Source organism: Gymnoscopelus microlampas (assembly GCF_963454915.1).
Source record: "Gymnoscopelus microlampas genome assembly, chromosome: 5".
NCBI classification, from domain to species: Eukaryota; Metazoa; Chordata; class Actinopteri; order Myctophiformes; family Myctophidae; genus Gymnoscopelus; species Gymnoscopelus microlampas.
The window spans coordinates 6,185,369-6,200,963 of NC_139942.1; the positions used below are offsets into that span (position 1 = coordinate 6,185,369).

At 46.1% G+C, this 15,595-nt stretch overlaps 1 protein-coding gene and 1 long non-coding RNA gene across 2 annotated transcripts in view; both read right to left on the reverse strand.

Annotated features, from left to right (window-relative positions):
* Positions 1–15,595, reverse strand: part of LOC311044871 (CD209 antigen-like protein A) — a gene marked incomplete at its 3' end in the record, with an annotated part of 77,598 nt that overhangs the window by 44,298 nt on the left and 17,705 nt on the right. The window lies entirely within an intron of this gene.
* Positions 8,386–13,025, reverse strand: LOC311045802. Its single transcript, XR_014600808.1, has 3 exons — positions 12,896–13,025; positions 9,448–9,555; positions 8,386–8,589 (listed from the first exon to the last, which is right to left on the reverse strand). It is a non-coding gene; the product is annotated as an uncharacterized lncRNA (long non-coding RNA).

The window sequence follows — 15,595 nt, forward strand, 5'->3', positions numbered from 1 at the left end:
GGTTCCAGGACCCACGAGTGGTCATTTGAATGGGTCCCAGGGAAATTCTGAGTCCTAATACAATAAAAAAAACTTTTCCCATTCAGACAGTATAGGCGATATCGTCTGCCTTTCATATATATTCAAGCCAAAAAAGTACCTTATGTCACTGCTGCGCGCTAACTGCTAGTGCTAGACCCCGAACTCTGGTGGAATTGATAGTTTTAAACTCTCTAAAGGGATCTAAAATGTTATCGAAAACAATGGGCTGTTTGCTGGAAAATCTTTTTTTGATTCACACATCATTAGAAAAATAAATGATAATCCGATCTTTTCCTCCCGATTCCGATCAATTAAAAATAACGTGATTTCAGCAACAAGTCTGAGCGGACGTCTCACTGTTTTAGGACACTTCCTTGGAACAGGATGCACAGCTTTTGCTGCTGCAAGAAAGACAATGCTTTTTTTCACACGTTGAAACCAAGAAATCACCTTGACAACACTTCACAAGATGGAAATCCACAACCACCCACTCTCACGCGCACGCACGCACGCACGCACGCACGCACGCACGCACACACACACACACACACACACACACACACACACACACACACACACACACACACACACACAGAACAGGATGTTGACATGGTTTTAGCAGCAGGGGAAAGGTTCATGATATTCACATTAAATGTAGCCTCGTTCCCAGCCTCACTCATCTGCGAAGAGAAGAGCCTGGTCACGACCTAAAGCAGAGAGTGTCTCGGAAGTCCTGAGTGGACAGGATTTCCGTCGTGCATGTTTACCCCGGAAACGATCTTTTTTTGACCAATCACCAATCATCAACACTCGTTTCATTCACGGAGAATGTTAACAGATTTGTAAAGGATAAACGTCATTTCCTTGGGCGGTACTTCCGACAATCAACAGCCCAGGTCTTGCCCAACGTGCATTAAATGTCATTGTGTATAAGTGACCATCCACTTTATTAGACACACCTCTAATAGCGCTGCACGTTAACGCAAATTTCTAATCAGCCAATCATACAGCAGCAACTATATTTTGGGCCTCTGCATTTAGGCTTGTAGACATGGTCAAGACCAGTGGAGTGTTCTACCCTGTTACGCTATATACGTAGTATGACGTGCAGATTTTTTTGAAAAAAAGCGTAGCCCTCTATTAACCATTTCATCCATTGATTATGCGCGAGCTTATGCCGAGCATATCGTATGCCCCACGGAAAAACCTAGAACACACCATTGGTCAAGATCATCTGCTGGAGTTCAAACCGAGCACCAGAAAGAGGAAGAAAGGTGATTTAAGTGACTTGGAGTTACTATGCAGAAGAGCATTTCTGAGGTCAAACCTTGAGGCAGATGGTCTACAGCAGCTAAACACCACACCAGGTGACATGCCTTTCAGATAAGAACAGGAAACCGAGGGTACATTTGCACAGGCTGACCAAAATTGTCCAATAGAAGACTGGGATTGTTTTGCCTAGCATTATCATTAAATCCCAGAAGTTTCTGAAAAAGTCAGTTCTCGGTGTGTACATCGAAATATCTGTATACCCTCAAACTTGAAAGAAAGAACACATCAATCTCGTCTGCAACAAAGTATCTAGATCGCTTGGTGTCATTAGGAAGATTTGTGGCCTGGTCGATCAGAAGTGTCTGCTTACATTATATTATGGCTTGATGTATCCACATTTAACATATTGCAATATATTCTGGGCCTATACATAATGACTCCTACTTCCGCAATATTTATTTACTAAAGAAAAGATGTGTCAGAACTGTTACTTTTTCAAAAAGACTTAAACTATTTACTGTCTTCCAGATCAACACTTATCAAATATGCATTTTCATAACCTTTTAATAATAACTTACTTTTTTGTTTTGTTTATCAAATACACAAATACAACACTAGACAAGCTACAAATCTTCACCCCACTGAATAAAAATGATATCACTTTCCCCCCATCTTTCATGTCTCTTTTATGAATAAACAAAGTTTAACAAAAAGATAAGGCTGGAGACGGATGGAAGCCAGTCGTAGTTCTGAGGGAGCATGAGCATCAACTTTCCTCTGTGGTTTTTACACCTGAGGGAAGGATGTGTAGAACGAACAGGAGACATCTGAGGATGAGGAGTTTCCATCTTCTGCTGCTGAGCAAGACAGTGATGTGAATACAAGCTGTGAAAACACATTGTCTACTGATAGGGACAATTCACCCTAAGAGAGCGCAGAGACACAATTACGCTCACACAACCATTAGCAGATCACTGGTCAAAACTCATCCAAGAATGAGAGAGTAAACACACAAAGTGACACGCTATACCCAGTTTATGTTTCAGAGTGATTTAATGATGTTTAGTAAATGTACTTGTGATTACAGTAAATATAATGATTATTGTTAAACAAATTACCCGCCAAGATATTAAACATTGTTTTTTATCCAGTTGCCAGCGTAATACCTTAAATAGACGATATTTGAAATGCCATGGAAGCCACGTTGTGTACAAAAAAATGTAAACAAAATAGTCCCTGTGGGTTGGCGGAGGGATCCGTGTATCCACTGGAACGATAACATTCCAACCGCGATCAGCCATTTTGGGGCTATGGCCCATTGAAAATGGGTGGTTCTACTTCATTCCTTCTGACCGCCAGAGGCAGTGTTTTCAACACCTGGATATTCATTGCGCGCTCGCGCATAGGTCGAATATTAATACCAACAAAGTCACTCGTGACCTGTGTACACGCACGCCACCTATATAGTTGCGGTGCACACAGCGATCATCCTCTTTCATCTTTTCGCCTCCAAGAGGCATAGGTCGATCAACTACAGCTGCGCGTGGAGTCTCGAAACCAAAACGGTTGGGGCTACGGACTAGTTCGTCCTCCAGAGACTGCGGAGGACCTCTGAGTTTGCTCAAATTAAGGCCCTTCTTCTCAACCTGCAGCCTGGTGCTCCCCGCACCGATGCTGTGGCCCCAGCGCCTCCACTCCAGGTCAGTGATGGGAACTATGGCCATGATACTGTCGATGTTGCTGATCAACATGAGGACGATGCGATGTCTATTGCAGCCTCGGACTCCCAGTTTACGTCCGGAACGGCACAGCATGAGGACGTGGAGGAAGCGTCCCCCACCCGCTCGGGGACAGGCTCTCAGGGATCTGAGGCAGAGCCTCATGGGCCTGGGACTGGGCTCTCTGCAGCTAGGGAGGCTGTTCAGCTGGCCTTATCACGACTTGGACTTGATGTCCCCCCTGGGGAAGCCCCCCCTCCTAATGCCTTCTTCGGGCACGCTCAGCAGCCCTCTTTTAGAGTGCCAGTGTCTGAGGACTTCATCACCGAGCTTCAAATGTGTTGGTCGGATCCCAGGTCCAGGGCCAGTCTCAACCTGTCACGAGACTGCAGGGCCTTGGCGGCCATGGACAAAGCGGGAAAATATGGATTGGACCACGTGCCGGCTATGGACCCGGCTGTGGCGTCCTTAATAGTGTCGCCGGATGAGGCCCTCAGACCGGATGCTCGTTGCCCACGAGCACAATGCAGGGTAACTGATGACTACCTCACCAGGAGCTACGATATAGCAGCTCGGGCGGCACGTATCGGGAATTCTCTTTCTCACCTTATACTGGCACTAGACCAGTCCCTCCGCACGGCGGAGGGTGATGCCCCGTCTCAGAGCCTGAGTAAGGCCTCACTCGCTGCTTTCGGCTATATGACTAGAGAACTTGGCAGACTGATGTCCACCCTGACTTTGGCCCGTCGCCAGGTGTGGCTCGCCCAGGCCCCGTTGACAGAGGGGTGCAGAAGGACACTCCGCACACTGCCCGTCATTCCGGGCCAGATGTTTGGGCCCGCAGCTCAAGAGGCCCTGGAGCGTAGTGTTCAGGCGAACAGGTCCAGACGGCAGTTTGCAGACTTACGCCCAGCACCGTCACCTCAGCCCAGGCGCACAGGCACTCCTTACCCAGCAACCAGGGGCCAGAGCTCCTCGGGAGCCAGACGTCCCTTTCCGAGAAAGGGCCAACCCCAACAAGGCCCCCAACAGCCTTCTTTCCGGCCGCCCACAGGCAGGGCTCCTAGGCGTGGGGCCCCTGCCAGCTGATCCTCTAAACCATTTCAGGACCGGGGGAGTCGGAGGTGACTCTCCCGACCCGGGCCCCAGCCGGTTCACCCCACAACATCTGAGCCGCTGGGAAGCCTTGACTTCAGACCCTTGGGTGGTATCAACGCTATCCGAGGGTTACATAATTCAGTTCAGTCGTCGGCCCCCAAGTTTCACTGGGGTACGGATGACGGTGGTCGGCGACCCGCTGAGGTCTCACGCCCTCAGTCGGGAGATTTCAGAGCTCCTAGAGAAGAGAGCAATAGAGAGTGTACCTGGTTCAGCTCAGCTAAGAGGGTTCTACTCCATTTATTTCCTTATTCCGAAGAAGGACGGCGGCCTCCGGCCCATCCTCGACCTCAGGCAGTTGAATCAGTACCTGAAGGTTTTTCGTTTCCGAATGCTACGCACTGTGGATGTTCTCCAGGCCGTGTCAAAGGACGATTGGTTCACAAGCATCGACCTGAAAGATGCTTATTTTCATGTGCCAATAGCACCACACCACAGACAGTTTCTCCGCTTTGCTTTCAGGGGACAGGCTTATCAGTTCCGGGTGCTCCCATTCGGGCTCTCTCTCGCCCCCCGGATCTTCACCAGATGTGTAGCGGTTGCTCCGCTGCAAGCCAGAGGCATGCGGATCCTCCCGTATTTAGACGATTGGCTGATATGTGCTTCGAACCAAGAGCAGGCACTCAGCGATACGTCTGCCCTTCTGGCCCATGTCGCACAGCTGGGGCTCACGGTGAATCTCGCCAAGAGCTCTCTGGCTCCCAGTCAAACCGTTGTGTTCATCGGCATCGCCCTCAATTCAGTTTCAATGCGGGCCTGCCCCTCCCCGCGGAGAGTGGACGACATTCTGGGCCTTGTCGCTCGTGTTCGGGGAAGTACAAGGCTGACGTACGGCCTGCTCCTGCGTCTGCTGGGCACACTGATTGCGGCATCCGCAATTGTGCCTCTGGGACTCCTTTCATTGCGTCCCCTGCAGTTGTTGGTCAACGACTTGGGCCTCGACCCCAAGAGGGACCAGAAGAGGCTGGTGAGGAACTCCAGCCAGTGCCGTCGGCTGCTAGAACCCTGGAGAAGGAGGGCGAGTCTGTGCCGGGGCGTCGCCATGGGCTCACTACCCTCTCGCCGGGAGATAGTGGTGACCGATGCATCACTCTCAGGTTGGGGGGCTGTGTGGAATCACAGGATAGCCAGAGGAACCTGGGGCCCTCAGCAGGGACTACAACATATAAATGCGCTGGAGCTCCGTGCAGTGTACTTAGCCCTCAAACATTTCCTTCCCGCCTTGGAAGGGAAACATGTCCTTGTCCGATCAGACAATACATCAACGGTCTACCATGTGAACCATCAGGGAGGTGTCAGGTCCAGGCAGTCTCTGCAGGAGGCTCGGAGACTTCTCCAGTGGGCCTTTCCTCGCCTTGCCAGTCTCAGGGCAGTACATCTGCCAGGTGTTCACAACCAGGCTGCAGATATGCTTTCCCGCCAGAGTCCTCCTCCAGGCGAGTGGAGGTTGAACCCCTCGTGGTTCAGGAGATCTGGGAAAGGTACGGGAGAGCAGAAGTGGATCTGTTTGCTTCAAGCACATCAACACACTGTCGACTATGGTTCTCCCTGTCGGACCCAACCAGTCCATTGGGGCAGGACGCGTTAGCTCACCCATGGCCCCTAGACTGCCTCTTGTACGCATTTCCTCCAATTCCACTGCTCGGACTGACGCTTCACAGAATAGCCACATGCGGTCACACAGTGCTGCTGGTGGCTCCATACTGGCCGGGGAGGATATGGTTTCCCATGATCCGATGGCTTCTCAACGGAGCACCTTGGCCTCTCCCGCCGAGACCGAATCTCCTGTCGCAAGTAGGGGGCCGCATTTGGCATCCCCAGCCAGATCGCCTCCAGCTTCATGTTTGGCCCCTGAGAGGCCGGGTTCACTGCTGAACTCCTGCGATCAGGCGGTTGTCCATACATTGCTCAACGCTCGTGCACCCTCCACTAGAGCGCTGTACTCTAACAGGTGGAAATTGTTCCGTAGTTGGTGTGAGGGCCAACATGTGGATCCAGTCATGTGCTCGGTACCAATGCTGCTCCGCTATCTACAGACATTGTTGGATAAGGGGCTCTCAGCCTCTACAATGAGGGTGTATGTTGCCGCCATTTCGGCTCAGCATGGGCTGGTGGACGGTCGTACTGTGGGATCTCATCCCTTGGTGAGTCGCTATCTGAAGGGAGCTCTTAGATTGCACCCCCCGCATGTCACTCGGGTGCCCTCGTGGGACTTGCCTTCGGTCCTGGAAGCCCTGTGTTCTCCGCCGTTCGAGCCGCTGGAGCGGGCCGATCTCAGGTTGCTGTCGGTTAAAACCGCCTTCCTCCTCGCCATTACATCTGCCAAGCGAGTGGGGGAACTCCAGGCCCTGTCTGTCGCTAGGGAATGTTTGAGGTGGGCTTCGGATGGGTCTGGGGTTACTATGTGGCCCAACCCCTCCTTCCTTCCAAACAGGCTTTCAGCTTTCCATATCAACCAGCCTGTCAGATTGACGGCTTATGCCCCACAGCCAGGGGCAGAGGGATTGCATCCTGATGGTGGGTTGCTGTGCCCCATCAGGGCCCTGAGGCAGTATGTGGACGTGACTTCTGGGTTTCGGATGTCGGACGCACTGTTTCTCTGTTATGGAGGGCACAGGAAAGGGTGTGCTCTGTCCAAACAACGACTCTCTCACTGGATTGTTGATGCCATTCTGCAGGCCTACGAACGCAAGGGTTTGCCTGTTCCTCCTGTGAGATGTTATTCGACCAGGAGCGTGTCCACCTCCTGGGCTGCATTGAAGGGTGTCCCACTGGCTGACATATGTGCTGCAGCAGCGTGGGCTCCTTCCTGCACGTTTGCCCGCTTCTATAGGGTGAATGTGGCCGCCCCTCATCCCATGGCGATGGCGGTGCTGTCGGCCTCTTCAACCTGCAACTGATGGTCAGGTAAGGGCAGGTTCCTCGTGACTATGTTGGTATTAGTCATCCAGGTGTTGAAAATACTGCCTCTGGCGGTCAGAAGGAATGAAGTAGAACGAGAGTTATGCATATAACTAAGGTTCTACGAATTCCGGATGACCGCCAGAGTTGACTGTCACTCGGAATCTCGTTCTCGACGAAAAGATTTCATGAGGATGATCGCTGTGTGCACCGCAACTATATAGGTGGCGTGCGTGTACACAGATCACGAGTGACTTTGTTGGTATTAATATTCGACCTATGCGCGAGCGCGCGATGAATATCCAGGTGTTGAAAACACTGCCTCTGGCGGTCATCCGGAATTCGTAGAACCTTAGTTATATGCATAACTCTCGTTTTCATCACATGGGATACAAATAAACTGAGTTAGGGCACGGCCCCACCGCACTTTTATTTTACCTCTGGGGCGGAATCTGCCAATGCTTTGTCAATGCAAATGTGTGGATTCTTGGAAAAAATGCGCAAGACTATGAATCCACTCATTTGCATTGACGAAGCATTGGCAGATTCCGCCCCAGAGGTAAAATAAAAGTGCGGTGGGGCCGTGCCCCTTGGAGTGTTTTTCTAAAAATCCTATAGTTAGGGCAGATGGATGTCCATTTTTTTGGAATGACGTCACATCCGTCTACTGTTTCTCTGAGTGACGAGGGATCATTACAAAGCTGTGTTAGAGCGCCCCTTGTGGAATTTCCGAAAGAATAATAATTTGATAATAGAACGCATATCTGCGTTCTTGGCGGGCAAGTGATGCATTTAATATAATGCATATCTGCGGGCGGGTAATGTGTTAATAGTTTTCACAATTTGATGGTGATAGGTTTAACTGACACTCATCAAATTGGAGTTGATTGTATGAAAGTTGAGTTAGTTTAGAGATCATACAGAGATAAGGAGCAAAATGAAGCAGAAACAGAGAACACTGGTGTTACCAGGAACAAGATGCTAACAGTACTGGTGTTACCAGGAACAAGATGCTAACAGTACTGGTGTTAGCAGGAACAAGATGCTAACAGTACTGGTGTTACCAGGAACAAGATGCTAACAGTACTGATGCTACTAGGAACAAGATGCTAACAGTACTGGTGTTACCAGGAACAAGATGCTAACAGTACTGGTGTTACCAGGAACAAGATGCTAACAGTACTGGCACTACCAGGAACAAGAGGCTAACAGTACTGGTGTTACCAGGAACAAGAGGCTAACAGTACTGGTGTTACCAGGAACAAGAGGCTAACAGTACTGGTGTTACCAGGAACAAGAGGCTAACAGTACTGGTGCTACCAGGAACAAGAGGCTAACAGTACTGGTGCTACCAGGAACAAGAGGCTAACAGTACTTCTTGTGGCACCGTTGCACAAGTCACCTTTGCAGCATCTTATTTCAGTGGCTTCCGCGATTCCAGGAACGTTAACCTTTTCAAATTTACATACGCTCTCAGAGACGCAGCCCTTCCCCATCCTCTCTTGACCTAAGATTTCCCCTGTGAACACAAAATAAAAACATTACTGTAATACCTGCTTCTAGTTGTGATCGGTCTTAGCTAAATGTTCTCCAACAGCCTGCCCCAGGTTTGCAAACAATTCACTCCTGTTATGAGTGGCATGTGTTCACATCCCTGGTCCCTCATTTCCTGTTATCATCTTGAATAGTTATAACTGCAGATTTTTATGTGTTATGTATTTTAATTCTTGTATTGTTGTTTGCTGCACTGGTGTCCAGTTGTTTGAATGTTTATGGACCACAATGGAAACAAGCCTTTGGCTTTTTTTTGTAATTATCCATTTGGCTTTTTTATATACTGCTGCACTTTGAAACTGTTCATAATATATAAATGCAATCAATCAATCAATCAATCAATCAATCAATCAATCAATCAATCAATCAGACTAATGATCTAATGTCTAATGTTTGGTCATAGCACACACACCAGATAAAATAACCTACCTGAAGCCCTACCCCCCCACTCTGCAACCACCAATCACAATACACCCCCAAATTGTACTTAATGCTCTAGAATAAGCCTAGAAAAGTCATTGACATTTTGGGAGAGGAGAGCCAGTCATCCTCCTATCCTCCTATAATTCTACAAAGCTCTCTGCGGGGAGCCCAAAAACTCTTCTGCCCGGTTCTCTTCAGTGGCTGGGCCAATTGCTGTGCATTTGCACACAGACATTGACCATTACCATGTGCAGGGAACAGCAAAGCCAGTTTTTCGCTTTCCCCAAATGTCAGCTGTTTAGTGTTAGTGTTTTTGTGTTCGCTGGCTCCCGTGTTGCCAGATCATGTGCGCATATCCCCCACGGATATGGTCTAGTAGAAATGAACTTTGCTTTATTACCTTTTCCTGAGACGCAGTGATCCTGATCCCCAGTACATTGCAGAATGTAGGAGCAGTCGTTGCCATTGCAAGTGTAACACTTCAAAGTGGGAGAAGGGTTGACAGGAGCTGTAACAAATGTATATTTTTATGTTAGATTGATGATCAGAGCTGTGCAGAGACCACACACCTAATGTGCGGTGGAGCACTTTGGATATCATGTCCAGTGTGTTTATCTTTGGATATCATGTCCAGTGTGTTTATCTTTGGATATCATGTCCAGAGCGTTTATCGATGCACCAACGTACAACCTCAGCCATTGCTGTGCTCAATTCAATTGTTGTGTCATCTGCATTATTAGCACAAATAACCTAGCTGAAACAACTGTAAACATGGACTTTGATGATCGTGGTTACGATTCAACGTCAGTTCGTAAATGGTACAGGAGGGAGGGGGGATCAAACAAACCTGTGTGCCAGTGTGAACGGGTGAAAAGAGGAGATCTCCTAGCCGCCAGTTTTACAGTTTAAGTCTAAGACATTAAGTTTAAACATAATAGTAAGCTGCAGCCAAGAAGCAAGAACTTTCGAGCCCAGCGGAGGAAGGAACTGCTTCCTCCGTTGCTGCCGTGGGATTTCGAGTGCTGGTTATGTGAATGAGACGCCGGTCTGTGTGTGGAGTCTGATGGAGCCACAGCCGGTGAGATAATTCCATGCGTAATGTTCTTTTGGATAACAAACTAAAGGGGTACCCCGAACGTTAGGTTACTTTTGGGACGTTTTGTGCGGAAGAACATTTTCATTTCGTTTGGAATTAAGGAACTATACTTTAGCGTGAGCGCGGTAAGAAGAGGACGACTGCGGTCTTCTAAACTCAGTGTGTGATTGTTTATTGTTTACGTTTTAATTGTGATTCGAGGGATTACAAAAGACATTGGGACTTGTTTGGGTTGAGAGGGGCTTGTGGAATCATTATTGATTGTTGATTTGTTTGTTTATTTATTTCGTTTATCAGGGAGAGAGACAGGGACAGAAGTAATTCCCGAAGTGTATATTGTTTTGATTACCGTTTGATTTGTCAACTATCATTTTGTGGCTTCTATATAAGAATCTTATCAGTTGAAAACCTGTTGTTCCTTTCGTCAGTAATTATCCTTTCAAATATATAAAGCCGATTGTTACAACATTTAGAAGCATAAAGGTGGACCCAATGGCCCTCATTTATCAACGCGGTGTAGACCAAATAATGGGCATACGGCGAGATCACCGCAACCTTCGGCATTTATCAATATATCCTGACTTTGAGTTTAGCGTACTGCACGCTCAGATTTCACGTCAGGTCAAAGGCAGTTGTTGACTTTGGCTACACCGTTTGTTCCATCCTAAACATGCGGAGCAGCATTGTCTGACTGTCTGACAGGCATCTGGACACATCCACTCTAAAATGTATATTATCTAACACACTAATAAATAATCCCTGTGAAAAGATAACATCTTTTAAACAAACTGCTTTAACAGCTGCATTGGCTATTTGAAAACAGCAGATCTACAAGCTCACAACGCGTCGCATCACGACATGTTGTGAGCTTGTAGATCTACTATTTTCAAAATATAAATATACGAGCGCTTATGAGCATTTTCGGGAGTCGGGACTGGAACGGCCGCGCCGCTGTAATGTTCTCATGGACAGTGAGGTCTCCAAACTTACAGTAGCGTGTCCTATATGGAGTTATACAACCTGGGCTGGGTTGAGGATATAAACCCGACGCTCCAAACCTTTGACCAGTGCAGGTTATCCTTCATATGCTGTGGATTTATTTGGGCCACCGCAGGATATCGGACATTTAACCCTCCCAACACACACCAGCCTTCATCCATTAATGTTTATAATACATTCATCTAGGCCTGTCCCCGACTAAGGATTTGTTTAGTCGAATCTAATTGGCGGCGAATTGCCAATAGTCGACTGGCAGTCGACTAATGCAAAAAAAAAAAAAAACTTTTATTTTTTATTTTTTTAGGGCCAAAATACATTTTATTTCAAAGGGCCAAGTCTACACAGTTTGTTTTGTGTCTCCAGCAGAGTTTCTAGTGTCTCTATCTCTCTCTGGAAGAGGTTGCACATGAACTCTGCAGCCGCACTGAGGCGCTCCAACACAAACAATACCAATACAAAGACGAGGAATAAGAAGAATAAAGTGGAAGTTACGTGTGGTTCCAGGTTTAGACTTGGCCAAAAAACAATTAAAAACATATTTTTTCCGACTAGATTCGACTAAGCGACACGCAGTCGACTCGGACCCCCCGCGACTAATTAGTCGACTATTCGAGGTCAGGCCTACATTCATCAATGATCACTCCATAAACGTTCAGATTATTATGACTGCCTTGCCTGCTATCTAACGTGGCATCATGGGCCACGGCAGCCTGTGACACAAGGGGGAATACATGATTGCTTTATTTAGTGTAACTAGAACGCACTCTGCGCACTGCTCGTAAAATAGGTTAAATTAACATACAAACGTATGGCATGATTTATGACAATGAGATTGGTGTCATTCATGTAGGCTTGACAAAATGGTACCATCACGGAATACATGAAAGACTGCTGTTTCCATAGAGTGCCAATGCTTGTATTAGGCTTGCAAGTAGGTGCGCGTGTGTGTGTGTGTGTGTACGTCAGACGCGGACATGAAAGGGAGCGAGGCGGGCAGGGCAAACTCTCTTATTGGCTTTCCATGCTTTGTTTGGTCGTATTCTGGTTCTTCATGTTGTAAAATCGGGGCGCTTCGAGAACATTTAAGGGCGTGTTATTTAAATGATGCTCGGTTTCAGCCGTCAGTTTTATCAAAGCTCCGACCAAATGTACGCTAGGATTGGCTGTATAGGATCCTTTCATAAATGCCACTTGGACGTTGGCCTATGGCCAAATTTAAGGCCAAAAATAAGCCTTTTTCACACTCCATTGATAAATGAGGGCAACTGTGTGAGTACTCATATTATGTGGCATTCAGCAGATCATTATAACCAACACCATCTGCTGCAGCCTTATAATACATATGTTAATGCTGTACATATTAAGGGTTTCTGGACAATATTCGTCATTGTTTTGGGTTGTTTCCAATAATAAATAAGCATAGGCTCGAAAGCACATTCATCCACTCCCATAATGATCAAAGTACTTGATCAAACACTTGAAAAGTATCCTTTTAAGGTACATTTTGAACAGATACAAAAATGTATGATTCATTTGTGATTAATTACGATTAATTATCGGACAATCATGTGATTAATCATGCAAATGAGGAAATTAGGTATATTTAACTGGCTCTGAAGAAGTAGGTTATTTTAGTATTAGTATGCAAAGTTCTAATCTAAACCAACAGCAGACTGTGTCGGATGTACAGTAGAGTGGTTATGGGCCTAGTGTTTATCAAACAGACACCACAGATGGCTGTACTGATACTTACGTGTGGGATATGGGTCATTGCAAAGGTCAGTGTTGCAGACTTTAAAGTATCCCATCGGTCCAAAGTTGAATGAGCCGATAGAACTCACATCATGTGACCAGCAAGACCTAATATTCATCTCCAGTTTAACCTCACCTGAAAACAAACAAGCTATTAGTCTCTGGCTCTTTGCCAAATAATGTCTTAATCACTCAAGAGAGAGACAGTTATTTATGACAGAGTTTTCTCTCACAAAAATAAAATTACAGAGGTTATATCACTTTCACATACCCACAGGAATTATGAAATGTGCTGCACCACAGCTGGAATCAGGACCACATTCTCGCTGTGTTTCATGGCAGCGTCCTGAAGGTCCAGGGAAGCAGTCATGGCATTTCAAAGCATACCCTGAGACAACAGGTAGAAGACAGTCAGGTTACAGTTAAAAACTCATGTAAACATTAAACACATTCCACTATGCATGTGTATTTGGAAAGCATATTTCCACCCTCTGATTTATCAAACCAAGCTGATTTATCAAACCAGTTTCAAGGTTGTGCTTCATTTGGTTTGCTTTATCATTACAGCAGCATAAGTAATATGATGGTCAGATATCAGTTTCAGGACCACAACAATATCAAATATCCCCATTATGCAAGACAGGAAAATCGTATACTTGGTAATGAATAAATGTTTAATCAGTTACTCAAACTTTATTATGCAAGTATAAAGACACTAAAATATAATACATTGTGGGTGGTTCATAATTAATATTAACCTCCCCCCACCCCCCACTTATTTGAATTGATCCATAATGGAAAATGAACGGAAAATGAACGGATAAATTACACTAATGTTAAGAACTGTATAAGATTGCATCATATCAAAATGCAACAAAAGTAATCACACCATATCGTTCCCTAGTAAAATGTACCGTCCCTGAATCATACCTATGTACGTATGGGATCATCTTATGAGGAAGAGAGATGCACCACTGGTAGGTTACAGCCCACACTGTCACTGGCTTCCCTTAAAACAGGCCTGAAAATCCACCTTTGAGGAGGCCAAAAGGGGGAGGTAATTATCACTTGTACTTTGAAAGGTGTTCTTTCTTCTACTCTGTACATAAGGTGTTTTATATTTGTGATGATTTCGTTTTTGGTGTTATTGTTTATACTATGTGTTGATGAACTGAATATAGGACCTCAATGGACTGGACTTTTTGTGTGATCCTTTTAGACTAAGTGTATGACTGTAATCAATGGGTGATTTTTAGACCAGTAATTGCAAGATTTTGCGAGAGAAACAAGCACCCAGGTCTACAAAAACAAGCCCAAAAGAAGCGACTAGGCCACATGAGCACACACACAAGGCTATTTGAAAATAGCCAATCTACAAGCTCACAACGGGTCTACGCATTGTGAGCTTGTAGATCTGCTACTTAAAAAAAACTCGACAAACGTGAAAACTGTTGAATGTTTTTTAAACATTTTAACAACACAAATCTTGTGCGGGAGATCCTGAGATCCTTCAGGTGGGGGGTCCATGGACAAATACATAATATAATTTGGCAGTCCTTCACATGAAGATATTTGAGAACATGGTTTAAATAACACCAGGAAGCAAGTCCAAATATGCAACTAACAGGGACGCAGGAGGGGGGGAGGGTTTGAACTTTGACGGCGGGGAATATCCCCCCCACTTTTGGGATGAAGAAAAAAGAAAAAGAAAAATACTCCGACATCTACACTTCATGGAGTACATTTTTTGTACCAAATTAACCAAATTAACCGAATTAAAGTAACAAAAACACCCAAAAAAAGTAACAAAACCATGTGCACCCTTCGATTCTAAAATGCCCTCTGCGTCCTTGGCAACTACACTTTAAAAACAACCTCCCCCCCAAAAGAAAACAAACAAAACTAGAAAAAGTGCTCCTCGGAGCACAGGTCTCCGCCAGGTCAGGTAGGTTATTGTGGCCTCCTGGTGGCGCTATAATAGGCCAATGTGAAAAGGGTGGCATTTCTTCTTAGGCCTTTCAATGGGACACTGCATTCATGAGTTGAGGCATTTTGTTCCAAAAATGTGTTTTGCTAAATTAGACCTGCTGGTGGCGCTATAAAGGCCAATGTGAATGTGAAAAGGGGGGCATTTCTTCCTCGGCCTAGTGGGAATCTGCATACAAACTTTCACGGAAATTGCACATTGCATTCATGTTTTGAGGCATTTTGTTTAAAACTGACCAATCCTGCAAACTTTGGAAGCCACTGTAAGCCAAATAGGATGGAATATGAAATATCGGACAGATCCATCAGAATCACATGACTATGGAGATACTGTGTACCAATATGCGTGATTTTTGGACAGAATCTGAATGAATAATATCCAAAAATGTATTGTACATAAGTCGGCCTCCTGGTGGCGCTGTAAATGGCAGATGTGAAAAATGCAGTGCAGATGTTTTTCCTTGGTCTCTAGGGAGTGTGCGTGCAAAGTTTCACGCAGATCGGTGCAGTTATAGTTAAAAATGCAAATCGGCGTGTTATAGCGCCACCATGAGGCTGATTTGAAACATGTCAAGTGGCATTTCTTCCTCGGCCTAGTGAGAATGTGTGTGTGCAAGTTTATGGAAATGGCAAGCTGCGTTCATGATTTGAGGCAGTTTGTTCAAAACGGACCAATCCTGGAAACTTTGGAAGCCAACCTTAGCCAATGAGGATG